This window comes from Charadrius vociferus, unplaced genomic scaffold (assembly GCF_000708025.1).
Source record: "Charadrius vociferus isolate BGI_N301 unplaced genomic scaffold, ASM70802v2 scaffold214, whole genome shotgun sequence".
NCBI classification, from domain to species: Eukaryota; Metazoa; Chordata; class Aves; order Charadriiformes; family Charadriidae; genus Charadrius; species Charadrius vociferus.
In genome coordinates, this window is record NW_009647955.1 from 2,165,756 (window position 1) to 2,187,726 (window position 21,971).

A 21,971-nucleotide genomic window follows, 5' to 3' on the forward strand; every position below is an offset into this window, starting at 1 on the left:
CTTTCTTTCTATCTTATGCAAGTGTTGTGGGGATTGTGGCTGTGCCAGTTTTGTTCCAAAGTTTTTTGTTTCAGTGTTTCAGGACCATTTTGGTCCCATTTGTATGCCCAGTGCTTGTCCTGAAGTATTTTACGGTTTCTCCTGAAACTGTAGCGTGGGCAGGTGGACGTGACCAAGGCAAAGGTGCATCTGAGCATCGTAACTCCTGAGTGTCTGCGTGAGTGCTCCCCTCCTTAGGACAGCTGGGCACATCCAGCCTCTTTCTGCGCCTGCTTTTCGTGGTGCAGGTCAGGATTACCCCAGTGGTCCGGCATGGCTGAGATCTTTCTGCAAAGTTGCTCCACACCAGTAGGAATTTTTGAATGGAGAGGGCAAGATCCTGGGTGCAGGAGCAAAGCAAAGGACCATTCGGTGCTTCTCAGATCTCACAGGGCAGTTTCCCCTTTTTTGGATGTCCCTTTTTGGTAAGAGTCTCAGCAGTAGAAGTGCTTTTAGGAGAAATCCTGCCTTGGGGATGCCCTGTTTCCCATGCTGTTGAAAATCCGATTGAAGCTTTAGATGAGGAGGATCAGTTATGGCCTGCAAACACACAGCTATTTTACTGTATTATTAACTCTCTCGTTTGCCTTACCCTTGACATCCCGTGGTACGTACCATGGTGTGCAGGACAGCTTCTTTGGACCTGCTCACACGCAGCCTTGACTTTTCATGCCAGTCCCTGTTGAATCAGCGCCTGGTACTTGTTCTCAGGACCGCTCTGGCTTGGGCCAAGGGCATCTCATGCTCCTATGCAAAAGGTGGTGCTTTCAGGTTTTGGCTTACAAATAATGCAGCCCTTTCAAACTCACCTTTCTCCTCTCACGGATTCCTGACAGAAGTAGGATTTTAAATATTTCATAGCATTCTTCTTTCTTCCTTTTTTTTGCCAGATGCCTTGAAAACATTGTCAGATTACGATCTGGGTGGGGGTGTTCAGGATAGATTTCCTTTCCTTCTTGATTGCATGGTGTAGGTTTGCAATGAGGGTTTTTTCCTTTTTTTCTTTTTTCTTTTTTTCTTTTTTTTTTTCAGTCTTACGGAACAGATGCCTTTAGTTTATGCAGAGAAAGATTGTCTATGATTAGAGCTAATCCAGGATGGCAGGATTGGACCCCCACAGTGAAAGCTAGAAAAGTGATTGCAAAAGTATTCTATTTCTCCTTTATTAATTACACAGGAAGTTTCCACCGAAGGCTCATGTAGCACAACTGGCCTATGTAATAAGGAGCAGGGCCTGTAATTACAGTCTGTCTTCTGATCCTATCTGTGCTCTGACTTTCTAGGCTCTGCAGTTCTATTTACATCTGTGTCTTTGTCACCTTTTAAATTTTTGATCGGTCACTAAGGGAAGTATAGCACAAGCTGTGAGCCCTGCGGAGGTGCAGCAAGTCTAAACGAGGGAGTCCTCCTCCTTCTCAGGTATCCGCCTGATTTGGGACACAGAACAGAGCGTGAGGAACAGGGGGGATTTTAGAAGCAGCGCAGCGGAGGGAGTGGGCTGCAAGCCAACTGGGTATCTTTCAAGATCTTGAAGTCTTTGTAGGACTGGAAATTTGAACCTTTTACAGGTCTTAACTGGTGTACTATCCCATGAGGGAGTTTATATCTCAGCATTTCTTTGGTCAAAGCAGTTTGTACAGGATTTGATCTTTCATTTTCTGTAAGATTCGGGGATTTATGGTTGCAAAGAGATCCTTCCACATATGGCATGAGGAGGGAGGTGGATTTTGGCATCATGCAGAGAAGCTGGGCTAGAAACCCTGGTATCAATGTGTAAAGCAAGAGTAACTTGAGTGGAAAGGGGAAGGCAGTGATTTACGTGTGGTTCAGCACCAAGTTCACCAGCTCTGAGCACCAGCGAGTGCAGCCTCAAGCAGATCAGCTCACTGGGGTGTCAGTCCTGAGACCTGGCAATAAGTAAATGGGCTCCTTGTGAAAGCGTTTGGTGCTGGTCACTCTGGCAGTAATCTCTGGTCCCTCTGGAATGTGCCCTAAAGTTAGGGTAAAACTTACAGAATGGTGCCCCCGGGTCTTTTTCTTCAAGGCATGCTCCCAGGGCTATGTTTGATCAAGAGGAACGAAAGCCATTGTGCAAATACTATATGCAAAAAAAATATTAACAATCCACTACAGGTACTTTTAATGTCCATTAAACTGTTAGGCAAATTGTCCCTTTTCTGCAGCTTGCACTGTTATTTAATTATTTTTGGTTTGACTTCTGTTTAAAAAAAAAAAAACCCTCTATTTTTTTATTTTTTTTCTAACTCTACTTCTAAGAAAGTTGATGCTTTAAAGGAAAAAAAACCTTGGTTTCAAACATGGGTTTTTCAGGCTTCGAAATTAATAATTTCTACACCTGACCCAGTTCCTGCAGCTGCCAAAAAAGAAAAGAGAAAGCTATTTAAATTTCTCATAGAACCATTTATCTCTTAAAATATGCCAAGGCAATTTGAGGTGGGGGTGGAGACTCAGCTATTTATCTCAGCAGCTTGATTTTTCCCTTTATGTTTCTAACTGTCAGGGGAAAAAAAACAGTAGGAAGCTATTCTTGGGCTATTATTGATGTATTGTGTTGCCATTATGCAGGATGTCTGCTTTGCTATATACGGAAGGACATTAATAATAGCCATCTCCCCTGCCCCCACCCTCGGTTCCTCTTTGGGAAGATATGGTTTAAACTGGAGCATTTGCCGTGTTCAGACTGCTGCTCCCTCCTCCCCTTCCCCCAATTCATTCCCAAACTAGTTTTGGGAACAGGGCTGAGGGAACGAGACGGGTTATATTTGCCATTTTTCTGCCTACTTGTGTGGTTGCTCCAGGCAAGTCATTTCCATGCCATGTACCTGTCTACCCTCTTCCTTCCCGTGTATTACCACTCCTTTCATTTTAAGTTCATCAGTGCGAAAAAAAAAAAAACCCTTTCTCACTGTCTTTTTCTCACAGGGGCAGGCTGGCAGAACGGGCTCAGCAATAGACCTCTGATTTGTTATTACCCAGCATTTCATACCCAGAAATGTTGGTTTCTTCGTTATTTCCCATAAGTAGGAAAATGCGTTCCTGTTCCCATCCATCCTACCCCAGGTTTAAAACATTGTTATGAAACTTTAAAGGGTCCGTCCGCTTGTTTAAAGACTCGGATGCTTGTTTTATTTTTGGAAGCAGAGTGTACGGTGAACAGGAATAGTTTGATGTTTAAAAAATAGCCCCACTTTAGCCTTCTCCTGAAGCGCGGGAAGTCCTGTCTCCGCAGGTCTGTGCCAACAGCGTGACAGCCCAGAGAGCAAAGCGGACTTGAATAGGAAAAACAACTGGCCTGCCCCATTTCATCTGTGAGAAGAAAGAGGTGAAAATAATAAATGTGGCAAAAAATAAAGGGCATAATTGCTCTGATTTTTTTTAATAGCTGTTCCTACAACTCGTGCTAATTTTGTTCCATAGAAACTTTGCTTATTCAGCATTTCTGATAGTCAGGACCATGTGCTTTTTCATGGTGTCATTATTTTTACTTGTCATTTGTTCTGTCCTAGTCTTGCTCTGGTCCCTATATGGTTCAGAGCCACTTTGGTTTGGGCACTGAATTAAAACAAAGTTAGGAGCTTTGTCTAGCAAACCTCACCTAGAGTTTAGGACCAGAAAATGCAATTAGAATATTTCCCAGTTCTGATATAGGGCGGCTTTCCAAATATGAGTTCTAGATGGGATGCCTTCATCTGGGAAAGGGCTCAGATTTCAAAACGGAAGGGAGATGGCCATTCAGTGTAGTTTCTTGTTGCTTTTATTGTCTTCCTTGGTGGTGGCCAAGGAGAAAAATGCCACCTCCTGAAGTGTTCCCTAAACTAGAGCTAGAGCCCAGCATCTCTGCAAACGTTTGCTCCAGCTCCAGCTCACCACACTGCTGCAGCATGGGAGCGAGGAAGGCCTGCTAATGAAGTGAGGTCCACCTCATCCTCTCCATAGTCAGAGCTGCTCCCCGTGGTGAGTCTGCGTCCAGCCTAGGGCTTGATCCTGCCTAGGATCCTGCCTAGGATCCTCCCTCCTTGGAGGGAGGAGAAGATCCTGTTCCAATTAGGCTGCCTTTGTGCTAATGCTTCATTCAGGGCTGTCCGAGATAAGAGCAGTTTGCACTGAAACACACAGCCAGAGGTTGTGGTTTGCGTTTCAACTATGTTGAGATGGTACCCATTGAAAATACAGAACTGGGGCACTTTTTTACATCTGCCAGTGCTTTACTGACAGCTCTGTATGGGTTGGAAACCCATTTCAGTTTGGCAAATGGACGTTTTCTGTGTTGTCCCCTGAGCCTGTTCTAGTTCTTTGCTTTGTCCACCTAAAAAGTAGTATTTCTAATGTGCCTAATGCCTGAGTAGATAAGCACCTGACAAGCATCTAAGCAGAACAACCAGCAAGGTGAGGAGTAGGCTATTAACAGAGCTCCCTGTACAAAAAGTGTATTCCATTTTCTTCACTATGTGCCTTTTCAGAGACCTGCGGTGCTCCTTTATGGGCAGGAGAGAAATAGCCCTAGTGCCGAGCAGGGATAGGAACTATGAGAATGATGGAGAGCAGAAGCAAGAGGTTAATTTTGAGCATCTGTTCTCCATTGGGATAAGCAAAGCAATGGCTTCATCCCATCAGCACTGCTTGCCATCTTGCTTAACAGACCTCATTGTCTGGTAGGCAGCTGTTGGGTATGTCTCCTCGAACCTCTCTGTCTTATCAGAACTCCAGAGTCATTCATATCTGGAGATTTTATTAATTTAATATTGTCTCTTATAAGCTCTCCGTTATTCTTTTTTTATATATATAATTTTGGAAGAGAAAATTTGAAGGTGAACCAAAGGCTGAGCGTTTGAGTGGTGCTACTGTATTAAAAAGGCTGACGTGCTCTTACTTTCTAGCCTCAAAATCATGTTTTAGGAAACTTTTCACTGCTGTGGGCAGAGAGAAAATGCAAGGTTTATTGGAGATGCAGCAAAGGGGAAGGTTTGATGTTTTGTTGCGTAGTACAGCACCACTGTGACCTCCTCTGCTTTCCATCTGGAGAGTGAGGACTGAGTATTGGTAGAGGTATGGGCAGAGCAAAGTTATGCTTGGACTTTCTCATGATCTTGCTAGACAGGATCTGCCTTGGTGAGACTTCAACTTCCTTAGGGGTCTTGTAGTTTCACATGCCACAGCTTGTGTTTTGGATCATCCAGAGACACTGGAGGGTTCCCTCCCGTTAGTCAAATGAGAGACCACGAGTACTAATTCTGCAGTTTCCGTAACGGCACTTTCCAGCTCAGAACAAACAGTGAGGTTTGTTGTGTTTCAGAGCCTAATCTCTCACACTGGCTTTACCTGCGGGCTGATACAAGGGGGTCTGAACCACACACGGGTCATTCCAGAAGGATTCCTCTTGGCTAAATGCCTCATGGCAAACCCCCTGAGGGCTGGCAGCTCGGCTCAGCTCTTTCACACTGCAAGGAGGACGTGCCCCCAGGAATGTATTCATCCTGTGTAGCTGCTATGCTTTGGCCTATCCCTGCCAACTGTAGACCTGTCTGCTCTAGGCTTCACCAGTGATGATGTTTATTGGATGTGCTGTAATTCATAGTGGATGACTAGGCCAGGTTTGAGGGGGTATTTCAGCTTTATGGTAGCTGTTGCTTTAGCCCTTGAGATAGAGAAAGTTCTGCATTGTTGCCTTTGTTGCAGTTGGGAGGGGAGTGTGGCTGACCGCACTTCTTGTCCTGCTGCCAGCAGACAGAGGCTCTCAGTAGTATGGGAAGCATCTTCCTTTTAAATGTGAATCACTAGCCTAGGTATCTGGGCAAGAAAGGGGCACAAGGGGGCATTCCCTGTATGAGGGATGCCTTCTGCTGCACACTGCATGCCCTTGGATCCTAATGAAGTAACATTACTTGAGCTTTTAGGACTGGTCTCCTATCTGTCAGAGCTTGGGGGTACCAGCGTTTTACCCCTTGCCGAGCACAAGCACTACCCAAGTGTGTGAGAGGCCCAATCCTGCTGCCATTGGAGTTTTCCCGAATCCTGCGAGTTGCTGAGTGCACCCCCTGTGAGCTGCTGAGTAGCCTCCCCTGTCACTGAACCCATCAGGCCACTTGTCTCCTTCATTGACCTCTTCCACAGGGCTTTGAGGGGACACTCAGGAAATGCAATCAGCACCTTACAGGATTGGTCCGCTAGGTAATATATGAAGTTTTTTCTCCGGTAACTTGTGTGCATGAATTGAAAACCATTTATTCCAGTTTGTTCTGAGGACAGATGCAGCATACACACTTTTTCTATATTTATAAATATATATAGATATATATATTTTGTTCTCAGCTAGTTACCTCTTCTAAACTGCAATTTTCAGAGCAACCGGCATATATTTTTTATTCAACACGTAAAATGACTTTTTACAGTATGAGAATGAAAGCTGTTTTAAGCATGTGTTTTCTGTATTTTTATTACGCATTATCCAATTATATTGAGATGTATTTTCCTCTTTGCTCTGCTCTTTCAGTTGTTATCCTTTTTATCAGTTATGCTTTTCTAATGTTTTGTAAGGGAAAATAAATATGCAAAATCGCCAGATGCCTTTTTTCTTTGCAGAAGAAGTATCACAAATGCTTTTTTATTACATTTTACCAATCCAATAAACTCCTCATAAATTTCATTTTTGTTTGCTAGCGTGTGAAATTATTTTTTCAAGTCGAATGGTATTTACTTTCTCCCAACCTCCACCTGCGATGATGCTTCATATCCTCCATCGCTCTCTTTTGGGTTCAAAATTTCACTCTGTGGCTCCTCAACATACTTAATTCAAGAGCCTCTTTCACTGTTGGGTGAAGCAAAGATGCTAGAAACGTAAGAGAGGCTACCCCCTGCTTGTACTGGCCATCCTTGAATTTTGCACTGTTCTTAAAAATGTGTGCCTTTGCAGTAGAGAGCACTCCACTCCTAAACCATGAGGTTATCTGCAGAGGTGGGTTATATGAGGAGGTTGCCCACAAGTGTTCTCAAATTTGAGTAGTGATTGGGTGACAGCAGAGCCAAACAGCTTGCTTTGCAGCTGAATGGAGGAACATTATTCAAACTATTATGGGGAGAGTAGAAAGAAGCATGGTTTGCAAAGCCTTCTCTTCTAGGAAGTTGTTTCTAGGCTGTCATTACAGTAAATAATCAGGATTGTTCCCGGTCCATTCCAATCTGCTTCAAAAATACCACTGATCATCACACAGCCTGACCTTCACCTCTCCAGTCAGAGAACCTGGCACAGCACCAAACCCTCACCAAACACTTTCCCTCACCACATTGCTTCAAGTGACGAGGAATCATTCCGTGTATCCCGGTAAGCTTTTCCAATCACCATTTCTTACCTGCTAAATATCTGCACCCTGCTTATACCTCTGGTTTTTTACCCTCTCTGTCCTTGAATCTTTTTATAAAAGCCCTTTGCTTTTATAAAACAGTCTTCCCCTGTGCAGAGCTGCACAGCCTGTCTTCAAGGTGTGGGATTCATCTCGATGGACTTCAGCAGCCTGGAAGACAGCTTTGTTGTCCAAGGTGGCCCTCTCATCAGCGGAGAAGGTCTGTCATCTTTTCTTTAGGTGAGCAACTGACACAGGTTTGTTTTGTTTCTTTAAGGGTTAAATGAGATGAATACTGTCCTCTATTCATATTATTCTTACAACAGTTTTTCACGGAGTTGTAGAAAGATCCCAACGCACATAATACAGCTAAACCCATTCCCAAACCGTTTGTCACTCCCAACAAAATTTTATCTAATGTCCCCTTGAAGACATCTACAGATGGAGATCCCACAACCTCCCTTGGCAGTCCATTCCATAGCGGAGTTGTCTTCACCCTTGGACAGTCCTTCTTACTCTCCAGACTAAATATTCTTGGCTGCAAATGAAATCTCATACTTCCTTTCCCACCTCCGGTGAACATGAAGGACTTCTTTAGTAGGTTATGTATTGTCAGGGGATGCTTTGTTAGCCATGGAAGGAGGCACAAGCAGCAGCTTTGCTCCCAGCTCCTCCTCCCCTTCCCCAGGGGACTTTAGGAAGGGCCTGTGTTCTCCCTCAGGAAAGGCAGCTTGTTCCTACAGGACACGGGAGTCTGACAGGCTTTGTCTTGGCTGTAAAGGGAGTGTGATGGTGTAGGCTTTCAAGTCCATTCAAACTGCTATATAGTTTTCCAAACTCGATATTATTACTTCCTTTATAGCACACGGTATTTTTTCCTAAACTTGTTACGATGGAAAAGTTCCAGGGATACGTTGTCCACACACAAATCAAAATGCATTAGCAGGCCAGGGGCCAGAGGCAAGGGCCAAGGGTGGGGGAGCTATTAATTCGATAGTTTGGCGCTGCTTTTCTTGCAATCAAAGGCAACGAGAATCCTTTGAAGACAACGAAAGCTTTGGGAGTGAAGTGTATCTGAAACCCAGGTGCCAAGGCTTCGCTGCACCAGGGGCTTAGGGCAGGAGGGGGGCGGTGTAGACTATTTGGCAGCCCCACAGGTTGCTCTGTTGGTGACGTTCCTGGTCAAATAACGAAGCGGTTATACAGCTGCATTCTCCTGAAGCAATGGCTGTCTCCAGCTGTCGCTACTGGAGATTTAACCACCTGGCTTTAAACAAAGGTGGGTCTTGTATGTTTATCTTGAAGATATCTACACTGAGTTGCTGTATGACTTCCTCTGTGGTCACAAATGGAGGTTTATTACTGAGCGAGGATGACTTTTGCTTTCTAGTCAATTTTGAGAAAGTTTCGTGGGCTTTGTAAGCTTCCTCGGGGGTTTTCAATGCTAGGCAGAAATTTGGAAAGCTGCGGTATCTGTCCACATTGCTGGTCGTATCAGGCATTATTGGTGTTCTGGGCAGGGTTCATCTCTTCCATCTCTTAATAGTTTGGGAGAGAAGAGTCCCATGCAAGCGAGCTGCAGGGCTCCCTCTGTGATAGATGGATACCTCCAAAGGGCCGTTCCTCCACACCTTCTTCATGGCAGGGTGAACTGTTTTCTGGAGACGCTTTTCTCACTCCGTTAACCGTCAAGGGGATCTGAAAGACCAGCATAGACCAAACCTCTTGCTTTTGGACAACTGAAATTGGAGAAGATAAATGGACACAGCGAGTGGGCTCTTTCACTGCTCTATTCCCCACAAAATAGCAAGTGGCTGCATAGCGTAGCACCATCTCTGCTGCAAAAACAAGCAGGGAAAGGGGGGAAGAGGATTTTGGATGCAACTGTCAGGAGAATTGCTGCTGCTGTCAGTGCAACCTGTCACAACCTGCCAGGGTCATCAAGACAACATGCCGTTCCTCTGGTGACGCAGAGGAGCTCCCTTCCTTCGGGAGGAAGGCTGGGAGCTCTCTGCCTCTGGTCTGCCGGACAAGATCCGGGCGCTCCTGGTAATGGTGAGTCAAAATAGGGGAAGCCTACACCTCTTTTGCTGCTGAGGGTTTTAGGGGACAATGTTTTACTGACACTGAATCCACTTAAAATACACAAGGTCAGTCCTGGAGCGGAGCAGAGATGTAGCAACTGCTTTCAAAGTGCTAACTGCACCTCCAGTGCAGTGTCACCGGGAGATGCACATGACACCGTTTTCCACACGGTAAGGAAAAATAAATAAGCCCAAATCATTGCATAGCAGAATGGGCTGCTTTTTTATCTTGCAATATTGTTGATGTTGGACTGAATCTGCTGTCTTAAAGTATAAATATAAAGACGCTGCTAAATCATCACTATTTCAGCAACTAATTAAGGGGTAATGCTCATGGTGCAGCAGTATATGAGGCAATAAACGGCTTTGGCGGCTGATTAAACGCTGGCACCGAGGCATTTAATTACAGCAAAAGCCAATTACCATGCTCATATTCCGACACCATGGACATTACTCCTGTTATATGACAGAACAAGGAAAGGCAATAAACCATGCTATAGAGACATATAGTACAGGACTCTCTAGCTTTGCCAAAACCTGCTCCCTTCTCTCTCCACTGGGTCTGAGATGGGGGGTCAGTCTCCATTGGGAAGGCTCAAACCAAAGTCACAGAGTAAAAATTCTTCCTAATTTATAGGACCCATTTGAGATCTAGAAACAGATCCAAATATTGCAGATGCTCCCTGTATTCAGGTGCATTTGACCATTTGTAGAAAATAATATTCCCACACTCAAGTAACAGGTGGATTTAAAGCCTCACCTTAGTATATTTAGCATCAATGGGCAAGTCAGTGGCACTGATGGGAGAGATTATGTGTAGCCTTTTTTTTTCCTTCAGTTATTGCAGAAAGCATAATCGGTTGCAAAACACCACATGCCATTCTTCAGCTAATTGATTTAAAAGTTGGAGTCTGATTTTCACAGGCTTTCGGCTCTTGCACCATCCATTTGACTTAACCAGCTCAGCACCTCTTCAAATTAAGCCCTCGCTCTCTTTAACCAGAAGTGAATTCTTCCTTTTGAAGGAGTTTCCTAGAGAAATTCTCTCTTAGAAAATCCTTGGCACGAAACCTTAGCCAGCCTTGGCATGCAAACCTGCCTCACGCTGGCATTAACAAGCCTCTTATTTAAATGTTGATGAGCTCTTTGCTGCCAGTTAGCAATGGGAAATGCAGTCTGTGTGTTAAACGAGAGCTGGAAATGACTTCCAAATACCAAAATGTTTGTTAAACTCTCGGCCCACCTCTTCCCTCCTTGGGGGTGGGAAGCTTCCCAACAAATTGGCCCCATTTTGCATGGAAACTGCCAGGCAGGATCAGACCAAGGATCCCTCTCGTTCTGTGCCCCAAGTGGAACTGACGCCAGAAGCACGGCTTCCCAGGATGCCCCGCCGTACTGCTGGGGTGGCGGTCTGCCCCGGGGAACCTTTCCCTGACCCCCGTTAATTAGAGATGGTCTCACGCTTTGAAAACAGGCTCCCCCCACCATAGTGTGCATTAGGGGTTGACTCGTCTGTTTTTACTCGTTACCTTTGCTGCTGTATGGCAGTTCGGTGGCTGTTACCTGTACTGACAGCTGATGAATCGCACCCTCCAAACCATTTTGGAGTCACTTGGTTCTCCATGGTGTTTTATAGAAAAGCATTGCACAAACTGATTGCAATATATGTATCGATATCTCTCTTTAGCTAGACAGGGACCCCCTAAAATTCAGCGTGAGGCTGTGGGAGCAGCTTCTATTTGCTTGCCATCCCACAGAGACCAAACGCTTGGTTGCCTCTAAACCAGGAATATCTCATATATGGTGGGGGCTCTTCAGTCCCTCTGGGACTCTTCCCTTTGGCAGTGCGTCTGAGGTGAGTCAAAAGCCAAGATTCAAACACTAAATGCCAGGCAAGGGAGTCTCCCTGTATCCTTGTGTTACCTTTGCTGCCTTCTGAAATCAACATGTTCCCCAGCCAAGGAACGTGCAAATTCCTTCGGCTATCACTCACTTTTGGATGAATCCCAACTGCACATATATACAATAGTTGGTTTCCTTAGTGTTTGAATGAACCAGAAAGGCTTTGTCTGTTATAGATGGGAGCTTTCAATCCCATTTATGGTACATTATATCAGTCTGAAATAGCATCTGTGAGGTCCTTAAACTGAACCACCATCAGATTTACAGCCACCGCAGAAGAGTTAGCAGGCTGGCTCCAGAGAGCTATGAGCAGTAACCATATTCTCTTGAAATATTTGCTTTCTCTGCAAAGTTGACCTGAGGAAGAATGTGTTGTTCATTTGAAGATCTCTGTTTGTTCATTTATTCAGAGAACGTCTTCATTGACAGCCACTGTAAAGAAATGAGCTTCAGAGCTGAGAGCCAAAGACATGCTTCTTGTCATTGCAGAGCTGGTGACAGCTGCTCAGACAGGGAGCTTCCTGTGGTACGTCCATACATCTGCAAGGTAAAACGTGGGGGTTTTGAGTTTTTCAGCACCATGGGATGAGCAAGGCAGTTCAACTATGCACAGTCTTCCACTCAAACCTTTGCCCAGAAGATGACCGGGACGTTGACTGAAACTCAGCAGACAGAACAGCAAATGCAAGCACTGACACGTTCTCAGTTTTTAATATCTCTGCTGCCTTGAAGAGCACTTGAAGCACCTTGGCAAGGCTGCAACAGCAGAGCTAAAATAGGGTGCACTGAAAATCTCTCCTGGGAGCCTCTTGGGTCACTTTGAGTCTGTTGGTCACCTGTGCTCTAATGCAGGCCAAACTCAGGGGAGTTATCCCACCTACCATCGTCACTGGAAACAGCTGGGGGAATGGCTGTTTGTTGTCAGTTGTCTTGGGGAAGTGCAGGAAGCCAAGTGAGACTGGGGAGGTTTTGCTTGATGCTGTGCAGACATGGCCAGTGACAGCCCATGCCTCAGACGCTCCCAGTCTAAGTAGGCAGGACACATGAAGAGCGGGCAGCGCTGCCAACTCAAGCTGCCAGAGCCCTGTGTTTATGTGAAATTCTTGGCTTTCATTTAAAATAATAATAATCATAATAAAAAAAAAAATCTGACCCGCTCGGTTGGAAATATGATCCCTAAAGAGTCAGAAACCACAAGGCCATTCAAAAAGGCCCATAATTCATACGTATATGCTCATAGCTCTTGGTTTTTAAGCCAAAATCATGGTGTTTGGAGGCGCAACTCAAGACTTATGAATTCCTAGAGGCTGACAGTACCAAGTGGGGAAAGGGCAAAATTAGCACATGGGAAGAAAGAGAGTTGCCAAAGGTATGACGGCAGGTCAGGGGGAGAGCCAGGCCTCCTGCCTCCTCGCCCCATGGACTGGCCACATTGCCTGGCCTCCTTCCCCAAAGGAAATTAAGAGTCCTTAAAGAAATCCTGGCTATTTTAGTCTTGTGTTTCCATCTTCCTTTTGATGCTCTTATTTTCAGCAACACGCAGATCTTGCAGCATCCTGCTGCTCCCCATAGGACATTATTCCATCTCTGGGGCTCACGGCCATGGTACTGTGTGCTGATGACAGCTGTGGGAGTTTGCAAGTAGCTTAACATTTGCATGCCATGAATATGCAGCTCTGAGCATGGCCCAGTTCTCCACGCAGCCAGCCTGTGCATGTTTGCCAGGGACAGCAGTATGCTGCGTGTGTCTAGATCCCAGGGGACACCAGTTCCTGGTGCCTTGGGTGACACTTTTGTGTATGCCTGGCTGTTTATCATCACAACCACCTGGATCACTGGCTTTCTGTTCAGCACCTTGGGAAAACTGGGCTTGCTTTTAATCACAGCAAAAATCAGGGTCTTCCTGGTTGAGTAGCAATCGTCCCTACCTGAGCCAGTTCCAGGATCTGATTTCTGCCCGTGAGCAGAGCACGGAAACCCCTCGGCATGCAGCACAGCGCTGGCCAAGGGCAGAGCCTGCCAGCGGCTCCTCTCCCTGTCACACCGACTTCTAATTTCTGTTTACACCAGCACAATGTCAAACATCACAGCAGCAGCTCTGGCGGAAGGTGAGTCTGGTAGAACAGAGGTGTCGCTTCCTCTGCTGAGGCCTCTCTAATAACGCCAAGATGCTTTTCTAACTAATTAATTACAGGGCTTTGACTGAGCTTCTTTAATGATTCCCATCTTCCTGCTGCTGCTCTGCAATCAGCACTACTTGCAGTGCTGTTCAGAGCACTGCTGATGCCATCAGAGCAGACGGATGAGCGATATGGGGTGGGGGTGTGTGTCTTTTTTTAAGCCAGTACTGCGAGTTGCTTGACTTTCTGCTCTCTGATGTACTTTCCTGGAGAAGAGGATAGGAACTCGGTAGGCAGGTGGCTCTAGCAGGCCTTTAGCCCTGCCCAGGATTGCTCTCTCAAGGGAAAAGCTTATGCAGAGTATAAATAGTTCTCCCCTTCACATTAAAAAGCCATAAGGTCCTCAGGGTCCAGCTTGCTTGCGCATCCAGTTGACTTGGTGGATGGGAAAAAATTGAAGCTGCAGTCCGGAAACTTTGCTCCTGGACCTTGAATATGGAGACTTTCCCTAGATGGAAGGATCTGATCAGAGTCAGTGCTCCAGCCTACCTATTACTTATGCTCTGATAGCACATAGTCGTAGTCCATGGCCTCCCATGCTTGGACAAATCAAAAACTTGGATCCAAATACTTATAGACTTAGCAGACAAAGACTAATGCACAACTCCACACGGCTAGAGCAGACTATGTTATACTACAGCATGACTGTGCGTAGGGGTGATCTCCAGCTGTGAAGCCACACTAACTGTTGTTGCTACTTACTGCCTGCTTCATTAATCAACTCTTCATATTGCAGTAGGAACCAGCCACCCCAGTCTCGCCCAGCACCTTACGGCAATGGCGCTGACAGTTCCTCACCCCGAAAAAAGTATAAGCAGAGTAGAAAATGAAAGGCAGCAAGAGAAGGCAGCTGGGGGAGCAGCAAGTCAGCACAAAGGCAGCAGCCTCAGGAAACCAGCTCTTGAACGGCTGTAGGTCACTGCAAAGCAAGACGTCGGGAAGAATTCCTGTAAGGCCCATTCCAGGAATAAGCACGAAGAAATATTACGGTAATTTTCAGAGATAGATATGTGGGATGGAACAGGTACAGTAAAAGAAATTTTGTTTTGTTTTTCCGTAAAGGTGTGTTTTTTTCTTTCCAGTACTTCTAAATGTCTGTATAGGTAGTCCCATTTCAGTCCCTGTGGCATGAGCCAAACAGAGGAGATGAGATGAAGTTTTTTGAGCTCTATAATTCACAGCTGGTTCCCTGAGCAGCAGAAGCAACTGAGCATCCTTTCCTATGGATCTGTGCCACGTGTGGATTCTTTGCTAAGAAGGACCGAATTCACTCTCCAGTCCTTTGCTTACAGAAGGCCTTACCTGAGGTATTTTTCTCTGATAAAACTTGCTGGAATCTAGTATCTTTAAGACCTCTCCACCCCCATCCTTCCCCTCCAGTTTGAGGCAGTGAAATTGGTGAGGGGAGTCCTGAAGTTATCAGAGGGTGGGAAAAATGAAGCGTAGGGAAAAGCTGGCAAACAGATGAAAGCAGATGATGCCATTATGTGTAATAAGAAACCTCTTGGAGGGTTTGTATATCTGCAAGCAGATAAATTAAGGTTAGAGGCCCATTTTCCATGATTCCTTCCCGGGGCATCTATAATACCAAATAAATAACACACTGGTCTCCAGCACACCAACTCACCAGCTGAACCTGCTGCTCTTCCAAAGACTTTCCTGCAGCCAAACATCCAAAGAATCACCCCATTGCTACAGCCTCTATCTGAAGAACATCTAGAATTAACCAGAAGTTCAAACACAAAGTGCGGTGACCTCCCTCTCAGTGTAATTGAAAAATATTAGCAGCGCCTTTGTACCAGCTTGAAGCTTTTGTGCTGAATTTGCATCTAATAAGAAGGGGCCTTTTAAGGAGCAAATAAATAAATAAATGGAGGAAACCTTCTCTTTGAGCTAATTTTAGGCACATCCATGCTGACAGCTGCTCTTCCCTGATATATCTCAGCCACATCCTGGAGAGGCCAGGGGGACTAAGCACTGTTCATGCCACTGCAGCTGAGAAAAGGCCTTTGTTTGTTTTGTTTTTTTAAGGGATTGATGGTAGCTGGCTCTCCAGAACCTCCCTTCGTCCTGGTTTCCATTACAATACAGGTGGGAACTGGGGAAAGGAGTCATGGCACTTGTATGTGTGTCCAAGCCATAGAGGAGCAGCGAGGGGCTGCAACTGCCAGGCATGGGGTGTCAGGCTGAGGGCTGCACTCGGTGGCCTCTCCCCGTGTTGCTAGCTGGGGAAGAAACCCTGGAGCGCTGAGATGGGAGCCCTGGAGACATCCCAAACATCCAGCAAACAAGCCTGGCAGATGGGGTCACCCTGGGGGAGTGGGGCCCTGATGGACTGCAGATGTGCGAGAGAGAGCTCCAGGGGAGCGAGGCAAGACTCGCTCGCGTGAGCCTCATGTTCAGCTGTCAGGGACTTGACAGATCTGGCCCTACTTCTGGTGAGGTAGGAAAGACTTCTTCCTCTGGGCATGAAGGAAGCCAAGAACTACTCCTTGTGTTGCTTTAGTCGCCGGGCTAACCCTTTTGTACCTCCTCGCTCGATCTCACAAGGCACCATAGAGGTGCATAAAACTGAGATGAGCATGGTGGGAAAAGTCCCAGCCCATGTCTGCCTGGAGAGTGAGAGACAACGTGGCATCGATGCTGCTCTTTGATCTTCACCTGTAGCTTTTTTTTTTTCCTCCCCTGCTTAAATTAGAAACTCAGGACTTGTCTAGTTTGGATGATTGTTTCATTTCCTCGTTGAAAAGGTGATTACCCCTTTAGTTCTCATAATTACCTAATCAGCAAAAATCAAATCAATCAATGTTAATTTCAACCCTAATAAATATTCTCTGGTATTCTATACATTCATGTATATCTCGAAACTCATCCTAATTTAAAGGAAAATATGATTTCACAAGTGAGACCAACCTGCTCAGCATCACGTTCAGCAGTGCGCCACACATCCTGTCAACACACAGAGAGGGGACAGCGTGTGATGCACAGAAGCTGAACAACCACACCTGGAAACTGGGATGGGAAAGGCCAATGCATAACAAGAAGTCACCTGGTCCATACCATGCCACAAGACGGGACCAGCTGGACCCAAACATGTCCAGACAGATGTTTGCCTCTGTCCTGTTCTTGAAAGCATTTGAGGACGCAGGCTCCATGGTCGCCCTGGGCAATCTTTTCAGCGCTTAACTGTGCTTATTAGTTGACACATTTAGAGATAGTGCCAAAGTTAAACCTTTCTTGATGCACTTTAGGCTTATTGTTTCCTGCCCTGCCCGCACTGGGCTAAGAAATTGGATTCAACCAGGGCTACTTCTTTCTCTGGCAGGTGGATCTGGGGGTGATGTTAAGCAGTGAGAAATGGAGCCTGGACTGGCTGTAACTGTTGAACAAAATCTGCCTGATGGTTTCTGTGAGTTGGCAAATTCAGGAGCCAGTTGACACGGGAGTGAAGCCTTCGCTAGTCTCCTAAAACCAGAAAAAGTCTCAGCCTTTGGGATGAGCTTCCCCACTCAGAAAAAGTCACGTGGAGGCCCCAGCTGGTGCTTGCCTGGGTCAACCTGCTCCATAAATAGGCTGGAACACTTTTTTGTCTTTATACATGTTGGTCTTGATTCTTCTTCACTGCCATTGTTTCTATGCCAGCACAGATCTGTGGGGAAAGGGAAGGGTGGAGAAAAGTAGCATGAACTTAGCCATCACCTACCTTCTATTATTTACCCTGATAAGGGCTCAATTGCTTCTTCTGGCATTGGTAATAGCAGCAATACTTAAATTGTAATGGGCCCAACTTAAGTCTTCTCAGCATTGTACCAGATGCTGAGATTCCTCTGGCAATTTTTGCCCTATTTGCACACCATCGTCGTCTGACTAAAAGTTGTTCCGCTCGCAAACAGCTCTGCTGGGCAGCAAAATGGCAGGTGCTTTGGGCCAGGACTGCGATTTCGCGCTGGGATCGTGTAGCATCTAACGCAGTGCGCTGAGACGTGGGTTCATCTCCATAGCGGGGCATCTGCTGTGGAAGGACGTGAGCCAGACAGAGAGGATAAGGCTGACTTTGCTGGAAAACTGAGACTCTATGTATGCCTCCAGCCAGCTCCTCTTCTCAGGATACTGCTGGGGAGGAGCTGCTCCTTCCTTCCCGCAACCTGTGCCCTCCTCCCAGCTGTCCTACATCACAGGACTGCGTCTGGACCTTCTCATCCTTTGCAGGAGGCTGACATGTGGCTTAGAAGTCGGGAGGGCTGCATGTTTGTGGTTAGCCTAGGCTTATGTTTTAGAGGATGCTGTGGCCCCTGATGACTCTCTCTGTGGGGCTGGCCTTGAGGACAGATACTTAGCAGTGAAGTAACGCGGTGCCAGATTTTCAGATGCTGGCACTTACTGCGGTTTTTGAGGAAGTTCCTCTCCACACAAACACACATATTTTTTTCAGGACATTCCTGAGTAAATCCTGGTACAGGTAAACCCTACTCATCTCTTTCTTGGGCTGCAGGTGGTGAAAAATCCTCCTAAAGCCCTGACTGGCAAATGCAGTGAGCAATCGTGGCCTCCCAGCACCCAGCCCCCGCATGGCAGATGGAGCTGAGCAAAAGGCGGTTTTGAGCTGTTTCTTGTCTTTCAAGGAAATAATTCCTGAAGAGGAGGGAGGGCTCTGCTCTGCGGAGATAAGCGGTCCCGTTGAGCCAGCCCTCTCGTGTTCCTTCTCCTCTCGCTTCAGCAGACAGCATCCTGAGGGATGGCGCAGCGGGGGCTGTCGAGCCCGTGGGAGCAGGGTGAGAGCCCTGAGAAGCTGCCGGGGAGCCTGGCGCCCCCCCCCAGCCGCCCTCGATCGGGGGAGAAGCCCCTCTGCCCGGCGCAGGCCCCGGCTGCACTGCAACGCCGGGGACTAACCCCTTCTCCGAGCCCTGAGCACAGACCCTGCCTGACCGCTGTGCCACGCCATGAGGAGAGAGCACGGCTTGGAGCGATGCTGGGCATGGTCACGGCATGGGCCTGACCGTGGGGTATCTCAGGTCCTGTGGGAAGGCTTTGACACGTTGTGCGTGGCAACCCATTCCCCTGCGCTCTCCTCAGGCCTCTTGCTTTGCTCGGTGGAGTCCCACCTTCATCCGCTGCTCCTGACACCGTCCATGCACACCTTGGGCAGAGGTGGCTCACAAGGCTCGTCTCTTTGCGAGAGGGCTGTGCCCACAGGCTCAGCCGTGAGTAGAGTAGGAGAGGAGACCACCCACCCTTGGTGCCCTACAATAGCACGCTGTGCCCTGGAGAGGCCAGGCTGGAGCGAGAGAGGCAAGGTGGGAGCAAGCAGATGGCAGGAGCAGGATGGGAGAGGGAACGGGTTGGGACTGGGACCATGGGATCATTGCAGCATGGCTATGACTAAGAAGAGCAGCAGAGGAGGAATGGGACCAAGCGAGCTGCTACAGCGGTGCGGGGCTTGAGCACAAGACTGGGATGTCTATGGGGGATATGCTGGGACCAACTGGAGTGGACACAGCTGTAGGAGGGTGGGAGGGAAGGAAAGCCCAGGCCTAGTGAAGGTTGGGGCTGAGAACTGGCACGACCATATGCCAGAGACTGTGCCCCGAATAGAGAAAGGCTTGAGGTACATCATCAGGGCAGTGCATGCAGCCCAGGCCATGACAGAGCTGCAGGTCTGGCTGGAAGGTTCTCAGAGCGGCTATGAGCCAGGCTCAGAGCTGAACTAGTAGGAGATACTGCACCTAGGTCAGATGGGAAAGCTGTAACAGAGATGCCAGACTGGGAGAGGAGGGGTTGTAAGGGTTCCTCTCAGGTGAGGACCCCAAACCTGGTTCTCAACACTGCCAACATGTGAGATGAGACATGCGACACCTAGAAAATTATGTGGGTTTTTTGTCAGAAATGTGGCACAGGATGCCTGGGAGGGGAGGGTTTCCAAGGACCAAGGGGGTCTCAATGCATGTAATGGCCAAGGGATCTCAGTGGAGCCGCAGGGGAAGACCCCAGCATGGCTCAGGGGAGGACACCAGACTGTTCACTGGGCAAAGGTTTGTGGGCATGTGTGGAGCGTATGATCACGTTGGCCTCTAGCAATGGCAGGCACCTGCTGCTAATCAGGTTGGTAGCTCAGCTGCGAGCTGCACGTTCAACACCTGCCAAGAGAGCCTTCCCTATGGTCCGGCGTTCCGGCCTTTACTGTGCAAGTGACTGCATCCAAAGCTGCCAAGTTCACCAGGCACAGTGCATCTGAGCAGCATCTTTTGCCCCAGTTGCAAAAAGGTAAATAAAAGACCATGCGGGAACATCTTCCTCTTCTCTCCCCTCACTCCGCATTTTCTGGCTAAGCCCCTGTTCCTCCTCGGATAGTGGACTCTCATTCAGGAGAGCAGCCCTGGTTCCCTAGCAGTATTTGTCCTGGGCACAAGGGCATCAGAAGCGGGAACCTGACTGTCAGCAGAGCCGGGAAGCGCAGGCCCGTGCAGTCCCTAGGGGGGAATTATTTGCTGATTGCATCTGTTTCCCAGAAGCATCACTCCAATTTATCCTGGGATTCTCGTTTTTATCCAGCAAATAAGCACCTTGGGAGCTTCATTTCCATCTCAGATGTTAAATTTAGAAGCGGTGCTTCCCCTTCTCCCACTCTCTCCCTGCCCCCTTCCCAACGGCTCCTGTATCTCCCCTCCAGCCCCCACCCTCACCTCCAGCTCTCCCTCTTTGTCGCATTACATAGTAATCTGAGATGCATTGGCCGAGCTCCAGGGAACAGAATGTACTTGGCAGGGAGACGGGTCTTGATGTCTGCAAAATGTCGGGAAATGCAGCCAAGAGCTGCTAACTGGGTCATTAACCTCTAGAAGAAGAGCAAGTTGTGGAGCTGTGCTCTGTCTCCCTTCATCTCACCAATAAAAACGTCCCAGCAACGAGCGAGGGAAGAAGAGGTTTACAGCTTTAAGTCCTGAGCAGTCAACGCAACTGCCCCTCCCTGACCCCCCCTTCTCCTTACCCTCTCCCCCAGCGTAGTATTAAAGCTTATAAGTGGCCTTTTAAAAACCCGACGTCCCCGAGGAGCTGTCCCTCGGTGCTTGTAAAGAGGCTACTGGAGCAAACCAGTCGCTTCCAGCGGCACGCTGCTCCTGCCACGCGTGGTCAGGGGGGCTCAAAGGAAGGGCCTTTTTGTTGGGTTGCAGCCCCCCTGCCACCCTTGTGCAAGTTACAGCTGGGTGCTGCTGTCACCCCATGGACCTACGGACCCCTCTTGGCCATCCCCGGCGTAGATGTATATGATGTTTCTGGACACCCCATCTCCATGAGTTGCCCTCCTGTGTTGGAGGTGCTGAGCTGCCCGCTTCCCCTCCATGGGAAAGGGTGCAGCTCTGCGAAACTGCAGCCAATGGGCCAAGGAGGGTCCTGAGCTCAAACGATGCAGTCCGTGTCACTCGGTGCAACTTGACATAGAGCAAACCTGTTTGCCAAGGGCAGTGAGGGCTCTGCAGGCTGAGAGGGACTAGGACCCCGAAACAGGGGTCCTGGACAGGGGAAGCCAAGGGGCAAGGGGAGCGCTGCATCTCCAAAAATCCCCATCTCCCACAACCCTTGGTGGCTCTTCAGTGAGCTGATCACAGGATGGAGCTAGTGGGGTGGATGGGAGAGGGGAAGAAAGGTGTCACATTGCCAGACTCCTTCCTCTGAGGTTCTTTGTTTCCATCCCTCTCCTCCTCCAGAGGAGAACCATCCTTACGAGCTGTTTGGCTGGGCTGGCCAAGGGCCCCACTGCTTATTTCTGTGCCCGGTGCCTTTATGTCGAGTTTTTCCACCCAAACAAACATTTCGTTTGCTCTCAAGGCCAGGCTGGATGGCCTGTGGATGGTCTAGTGGGAGGTGTCCCTGCCTATGGCAGGGGGGTTGGAACTTGATGATCTTCAAGGTCCATTCCAAGCTAAACCATTCTATGATTCAATCCCTTCCCTGTCTTAAAAGAAGCCATAGCACTTCTGGGATAGGGAGAAATGGGGGAAAGTGATGCCTTCAGAAGGTGGGTCTCCCCAGGTGAGCTAGGTTGGCCAAGGTGGAAATGAGCCACATCCCGGGAGCACGCTGGGTCCTGCAGCAGATCAGGCCAAAGCACACCATGCGACCTGGTGTTTCGGACGTTTGGTGCAATTCTCTATCGCAGCCAATCCATGTGACCCCGAGTCCCGGTGGCAATGCCCCCCCACCCCCGGCCAGGGGGGGGCTGGAGAAAGCCCTGGGTGATCCCCACGGGATGAGGGGCTCCGGCCGCCCCTCTCTGGTTGAAGGCAGCATCCTGCCCCCAACTGCACCGCAGAAACCACAATCTTCCCACCACCCCCTTTCGGGGCGGGCTCAGATGGGGCAGCTCAGCCCCCTGCACCCCTTCCCGGCCCCGGGACGTGCCCCCCCGCCCC